The sequence below is a fragment of the Octopus bimaculoides genome, chromosome 14 (assembly GCF_001194135.2).
Source record: "Octopus bimaculoides isolate UCB-OBI-ISO-001 chromosome 14, ASM119413v2, whole genome shotgun sequence".
Lineage (NCBI taxonomy): Eukaryota > Metazoa > Mollusca > Cephalopoda > Octopoda > Octopodidae > Octopus > Octopus bimaculoides.
Genome location: NC_068994.1, coordinates 54,908,929 through 54,916,793, shown reverse-complemented (window position 1 = coordinate 54,916,793; position 7,865 = coordinate 54,908,929). Strand labels below are relative to the sequence as shown.

The window sequence follows — 7,865 nt, the reverse complement described above, 5'->3', positions numbered from 1 at the left end:
AGAAGGGATTTATTTCTAATATATTTGAAGAAATTTTAATTAATATGTTTTTACTGTTTAATTGTTTTATAAATAAACTAAAATTGTAAATGCACTTCAAATCAAAACCCAGCAAGGATTATATAGAGAGCTGCTGCTTTGCTCCCAATTTGAAGGCACCAGTTTGGGTGAGAACCAAATGGTATTCCATTTCCCGAATATCTCATTTATTTGATTCCTGACTGTTCAGTAAACCAAAACCATTTAGACAGTTTATTTTACGACTCAGAAGCACAAGAAAAGCTTGTAGGGAATTTAAACTGAAGAACTGTGCTTCCTTTTTTTTTTTTTTTGGTCCAGTCTATTCAGTAACTTTACCACAAGTCTTGGAAAATACGTGAAAATATCAGTAATTCTTTTGAAGTAGTACTGCAGTCATTGAGCTGTTGAACAGTTGAAGAATATCAGAATGGTATAATAGAATGCTTTTGCTCATTATTCTGAAGGTGGTATATTTAGAATCTGACAATATTTATCTGTTCCTGCATTAAAGTTCTATCTAATGCCAAAGTTTGGAACATTCTCCTCTGCCCCACGATTTTCCATGCATATATGATACTACATCAGTATCTTTGGCATTCAAGATGCCATCTTTGAGGAATGGTCAGAAAATTGTAAAATGATCCGCCAAGGGACTCCCACCCTTTTTTTTCTATACCATTCATTGTTTATATTCTGATATAATTCTAAATTAAAGCCAATGGCTTTCTAATATTTAGATTTATTCCAGTACTTTGGATACACACTGTTATGCATAACACATGCATGTATCTGTGTGTTTGTGGTTTATTTGTGGGTCAACTAGGCTACCAATGGTTTCTTGTAAAGAGAGATCTCTTGATAATTTTCAAGTGTGCTACATGGAGACAAGTACAAACGTTCCCACATGTTACACTTGAAAGTTGTAAAGCGATCTCTCTTTACATGAAACCACTGACAGCCTTGTTGACCCAGAAATAAAGAACATTTACCCACCACTGCAGTGATAAGCACTCATTGGCATACACACACACACACACACACACACACACATATATCAGGGACATGCCATCTAGGTAGACAATGCCTACTTTGAATAAAATAGATCAATAGCAACATTTTCCTTTTATGACAAAATATTCACCTAATTCAATAAAATTGTGAAGGTTATTCTGATTACTAAACATAAAATGCAAAATATTTTATTCTTTCATAAATTAGGAAGGCATAATTCGCCCCTGCTTTTCAATCTTAGTATTTAAGCTACGCATAGTACTGCTGTGCTACACATGCTGTGTACAGTCCTACAACACCGTTTTCTTTATGTGCTATAAAGGCAGAAGTAAATCTGGCTTCAACTCAATTCTGTGCCTGTGTTTCGCTTATATTTTCGTGTTTTACTACAAAGGTCACCAATTGCCTACCCTGTGTAATTATTGATGGCACATGCCTGATATATATATATATATTTATATATATATATATATATATATATATATACATACATGTATATATACACGTTTTTGTCTTTTCTATGTAGTACCACTTTCAATTTGTAAAAAGACTTCATTTTAATATTTCTAGAATATTCCACTATTTTGCTATATGATAAACGATACTTAATTTAATTTTTTAAAAATATTATTCATGGTTTAAAATAAATTTTATTTGTAGGAAGAAAATATTAAATAAATAAAATGAAAAAAAAATACAAAAAAGAAAAATGGTATCTGCTGTCAAATTTTGGAGAGAATATATATATATATATATATATATATATAATAGAAATTTATAGAAAAACGAGACGAAGCCAGGTGTATGAACAACAAGCAAGTGTATTAGTTTGACGCTCAGGAAAATGAAGAAGTCTTTTACGTTTCGAGCCTATGCTCTTCAGCAAAAAAATTTTTAGATTTCAGCAGTCCAGCATGGCGAATAAATATATACACACATACACACACACACATGTACCCACACCATTGTTTACTTCATTTATAATCATCCAGAGGTGGGAAGGGAAGTGAGGGAGCAAAGTGTTTTCCTTGTTCAAGGGAACTTTCTAGATGTCAAGTGTTGTCTTTGATCATTTTTATTAAATTGACTTTTCCACACATATCAATCATTCTGGCTTTGGTACTGTCGTTGTTGTTGTTATAATTTTTATTGTTATCATTTTATTATTATTATTATTATTATTGTTCTGGGTTCAAATCCCACCAAGGTCAACTTTGCCTTTCACCCTTTCAGGGGTTGATAAAATAAAGGACCAGTCAAATATCAAATACTGGGGGTGGGAGTTGGAGTTGATGTAATCAACTACACCGCTCCACACAGAATTGCCGGCCTTGTGCCTAAATTAGGGAGAATTAATATTATTATTGTCATTTAAGGCGGTGAGCTGGCAGAATTGTTAACACATCGGACAAAATGCTTTGCGGCATTTCGTACGTCTCCACATTCTGAGTTCAAATTCCGCCGAGGTTGACTTTGCCTTTGATCCTTTTGAGGTTGATGAAATAAGTACCAGTTGAATACTGGGGTCAATGTAATTGACTTAACCCCTCCCCGAAAATTGGTGCCCTTGTGGCAAAATTTGAAACCATTATTGTCATTTCACTTCTAATTTTCTAGAGATGTTTATTCAGCAAACAGCACTCTGTATATATTGGTACTACGCTTTATATATATATATATATATATATATATACATACACATTCATTCATCAAAATTGTTAATTTTTCCTTCTTTACTACAATCTAATATACATTGTGAGATTACTATCTAAAATTTTCCCTTCTTTCTCCAATTCTTGTTGTAATATGACTGATTGTTACAACTATTTTTGTATGTTTCTTTTTCCATGTTTTTTTTTTTTGAGAAATAAACTGTCATATTTGTAATAAAAATGCTCAAATAATGTATTTCACTTATTCTACATTTTTTCTATTCAAATCTTTCTTTTAAAATCAACCTGCTTAAGTGAAGCCTCGTTTTCTAACATGTTTCTAATTAAAATCTCTATACAAACCTTGTTACACAACATAATAAATTTCAATTTGTTTTATTTTCTCTTACAAACCTGAGAATACTATTTCTTGCCATATCGGTGATGCTGAATTCAGATCTGATAATCAAATTTTCCCATTGCTTCCAGATTTTTGTAACCAAAGACACTTAATTTTTCCTTCTATCTCTTTGGCTTCTTTTGCATAAACACACTATATTAATTTCCTGTGCCATGTTTTACTTTAGCCATGCTTAACTCTTTAACTTCTTGTGTAGCATAATTCTACACAGGACTGGATCTGAAACACAGGATATCACAAAAATTATACTCAACTTGTTTACATTCATTCAGGAAGAACTAAATAACTTTCTTATGTAAAAGAATCTCTAATCCTTTCTTTTAGCATTATTTCTCTTCTGTAACAGAACCATTATGGGACTGAGTTTTTCACTTTGACAATTTTCAAAGTGTATCAAGAGTTAAATACTGTTAAAGAGTGGAATGGCTTGCTTACAAACCACATGGTTCTGGGTTCAGTCCCACTGCGTGGCACCTTGGGCAAGTGTCTTCTACTATAGCCTCGAGCCGACCAAAGCCCTGTGAGTGAATTTGGTAGATGGAAGCTGAAAAAAGCCCGTCGTATATATATATATATATATATATATGTTTATGTGTCTCTGTTTGTCCCCCCAACATTGCTTGACAACCGAAGCTGGAACAGGCAAAGGCATAAATATCTCAAACGAAGAACCGTTTAAGGGATCACTGTATTTGCTAAAAATAGCAGCTAATTCTCTCTCTGAAATCACATCCTGTTGTCTTATGAAAAGGACAGATTGGACAATAGAGCTTCTTATGAATAAATTAACTCTGCTAATATATATTGTACACTATTTCTTTCGTTTGTACTCCTACATCTGGAGAGAGGTGTATATGTGTATGCTTGTGTGTGTGTGCATATATACATCTGTGTGGGTGTGTTTACATATGTATATACTTCTCTACACTCACTTCTTCCCACTTTCTCAATTTCTCTCTCTCTCTCTCTCTCTCTCTCTCTCTCTCTCTCTCTCACACACACATACAGGCACACTCACAAATACATACATGGTGACACACCCACAACATATAAACAAACACCAATACAATCCCTCTTTAGCCAGATTCATTTTCTCCACTTCACCATTAAACAATCTCTCTCCCTCTTTCTCTCTCTCTCTCTCTTGCTGTCTATCTCTCTTTCTATCTTCTCTCAGACAATTTCTGGAACTTGCATCTGTTGCACTGAGATGTTTATATCTCCTGACTGGATTCTTTGACGCATCTATCTTGACTATAATCTAAACATCTCCAACGGTTTGGGCATTTTTCTCTCATCTCCATGCATGTACATGTTTATATCTGTATATATTTGTGCATATATGTATATGTATATATGTGTGTGTATATGTATATACATGTATGTGTGTGTATATACGTGCGTATGTATATATATATGTGTGTATGTGTATATGTGTGTGTAAATATTTAGTTACACAACACTTTGGTGCATACAGATGTACATGTCTACATATATATATATATATATGTACATGTGTGTATATATGTACATGAGTGTATATATATATATATATGTGTGTATATATATATATATATATATACACACACACACACACACATATATATATATGCACGCAACCACACAAATGTACGTGTATATATGTATATATTTCATTAAGTCTGCAAGTTGATTGGCTAATTGTAGAATGGTGAATGTGGCAGGGATTGATTTAAGTTACAACATGAGTCTAAGATGATAAAAATCTGAACATAAGAAGATCTGACTAACAAAAAAAAAAAAATTAAAAGATAAATTTCAAAGAAATTCTAATGATGTAAAAAAACAAAACAAATATGAAATGCATTAAAATAAAATTATAAAAAAATATATAAATAAGAGGAAATGAAAAAAAAAAGACAACAAAAAATATAAAAAGAATTACTTTTTGTCTGTTCTGGAAGTTATTGACAGACAAGATAACTACCAGATGGTATTGGTTTGATTTAATAATTCTTCAACATTGAATTACAGCAGAGAAGATTTTTTGATATGGGTATGGCTGTGTGATTAAGCAGTTTGCTTCCCAATCATGTGGTTTTAGGTTCAGTCCCATTGCATGGATGGTACCTTGGGTAAGTGGCTTCTTCTATAGCTCCAGACCAAAAAGAAACCTTACGAGTGGATTTGCTGGTTAGAAATTGAAAGAAGGTATAAGGTATATCATTGTGTGTTTGCATGTATATGTATATATATATATATATATATATATATATCTACAGAAATCCCTTGAATATCACAGGTGTTACATTCCACAGGTGCTACACTCCCCGCAGGTGCTACATTCCCTGCAACAGAGGAAACTTACAATGAGGTTGCACCTATAAAGTTCTCCTCCGAGGCACAAGTCCAGGTAAGGTTGTTTATGGAAGACCAGCAGCCTCCCTCTCCATACTACTGATGTTATCCAAGAGAAAGGCAAAGGGGCCGATACACCTTGGCACCAGTGATGTCACAACTCATTTCTACAGGTGAGTGAACTGGAGTAACGTGAAATAAAGTGTCTTGCTCAAAAGCACATGGTCTGGGAATTGAACCCACTATCTCATGAGTGTGAGCCTGATGCTCTAACCACTAAACCATGCACCTTCACATATACACATGTATAAAATGATATATAATAATGCATGGCGACTATTGTCTTAAGGTGTGTTACCAAGCTGTACATGCTGCTCTGGCAGAATTACAAACATACAAACAAACATACACACTTTCGGCTATTTCTACTCATAATCTACATACAATAATCTATACTTAATACAACTTCAACATTATTTAATCTTCATGTCTGAAAAATGTATTATTAGATTTGAAAATGCCCTTCCTTTTCAACTATTCAATGTCATGGAAGCCGAGATAAGCTCGAGCACACACGAAGAAGACAGACATATTTCGTAAGTTAATTTAGTTTCTAGTTTTGAACTTGTAAATGTTATGTTATTGACAATAGGATTTCCGTTTAAGAATACTTACATCTCGAGTCCATTTAGAGTGAAATATGTGTGTGTGTGTGTGTGTGCGTGAATGTATATATGTATATGCATACATAATATATAAATATACATGTATATATCCATATATACATAAATTATATACATAGATGTCCATACCTGTATATGTATATATATATATGCACACACAAACACACACATATATGGACGTCTCTGTATATACTCTTTACTCTCTCTCTTTTACTTGTTTCAGTCATTTGACTATGGCCATGCTGGAGCACCACCTTTTAGTCGAGCAAATTGACCCCGGGATGTATTCTTTGTTAGCCTAGTACTTATTCTATCGGTCTCTTTTGCCAAACCGTTAAGTTACAGGGATGTAAGTAAACACACCACCATCGGTTGTCAAGCAATACTGGGTGGACAAACACAGACACACAAACATACATACATATATATATACATATATACGACGGGCTTCTTTCAGTTTCAGTCTACCAAATCCACTCACAAGGCTTCGGTTGGCCCGAGGCTATAGTAGAAGACACTTGCCTGAGGTGCCACGCAGTGGGACTGAACCCGGGACCATGTGGTTGGTAAGCAAGCTACTTACCACACAGCCATTCCTGCGCATATATGTACATAATTTTATATGTGTGTGTGTATGCATATATTTATAATGCATGTTTGTATGTGTGTGTATATGTATATACATGTACACACATATATATACTACATATATTAATACACATACACATATATATCAACACATACACACACACACACATATATGGGTGCATACAAACACAGACACACACACACCCATATATATGTCCATAATCATTAGTTGTTAAACTCGTTAGAATGTTACTCGTCGCTGATAATAAGGATTTACTTTTATATTTAGAAAATCGGAGTGAAGTTCATGATGTGGTTTGTATCTGAAGTGGTTAGCCTGTTGCGAGACTAGTTAAGTGTGTAGTGGAACGTACTTAATTTAGCCAAATAACTAAGGTCTAAGTGAAACCCTACACCCTTAAATTAACATTTGAACAGCTTGTGGTAAATTGCTGCAACTGTAGCTGAAAAAAAAGAAAAAAGCTCACAGACGCCAGCTGCATGTAAACTTAATAGTAAAGTGTGTGCAAGCATTTTTGATGTAATAAACTTTAATTCTTTTGGCCCCAGTCCAACTGAAGCCACCCTTGCTTCTATGGTACAAACTTTCTGTGTTAAAGTAATTGAAATTTAAATCTTCCATCAATATTTCATGCTAATTAATATTTATGTTTCAAACACAAGTTTAATGATGACAAAGTTATTTTACTAAAATCTTCATTATTTTCAAAAATAATTAAAACAAATAATCCTCTCTAGTATAGGCACAAAACTTAAACTTTTGGGGTCATTTACAATAACCCCAGAGCTGAAATGATACTCATTTCATCAATCCTGAAAGGGTTCAATCAACCCCAGTGTTTCACTGGTACTCATTTTATTGACCCCAAAAGGATGAAAGGCAAAGTTGACCTTGGCGGCATTCGAACTCAGAATGTAAAGATAGATGAAATGCCGCTAAATATTTTGGTTGGCATGGTAACGAATCTGCCTGCCAGCTTGTCACCTTAATGATTCATAATGATGATGATGATGATGATGATGATGATGATGATGATGATGATGATGATGATGGTGATGATGATGATGATGATGATGATGATGGTGATGATGATGATGATGATGATGATGATGATGATGATGATGATGATG

The 7,865-nt window shown here is 33.8% G+C and overlaps 1 long non-coding RNA gene across 1 annotated transcript; it reads right to left on the bottom strand.

Moving 5' to 3' along the window:
* Nucleotides 1–3,064: 3,064 nt before the first annotated feature.
* Nucleotides 3,065–7,838, bottom strand: LOC106872314 (uncharacterized). The gene is made up of 2 exons (XR_001409755.2): nt 5,030–7,838; nt 3,065–3,324 (listed from the first exon to the last, which is right to left on the bottom strand). It is a non-coding gene; the product is annotated as an uncharacterized LOC106872314 (long non-coding RNA).
* Between the last annotated feature and the right edge of the window lie 27 nt (nt 7,839–7,865).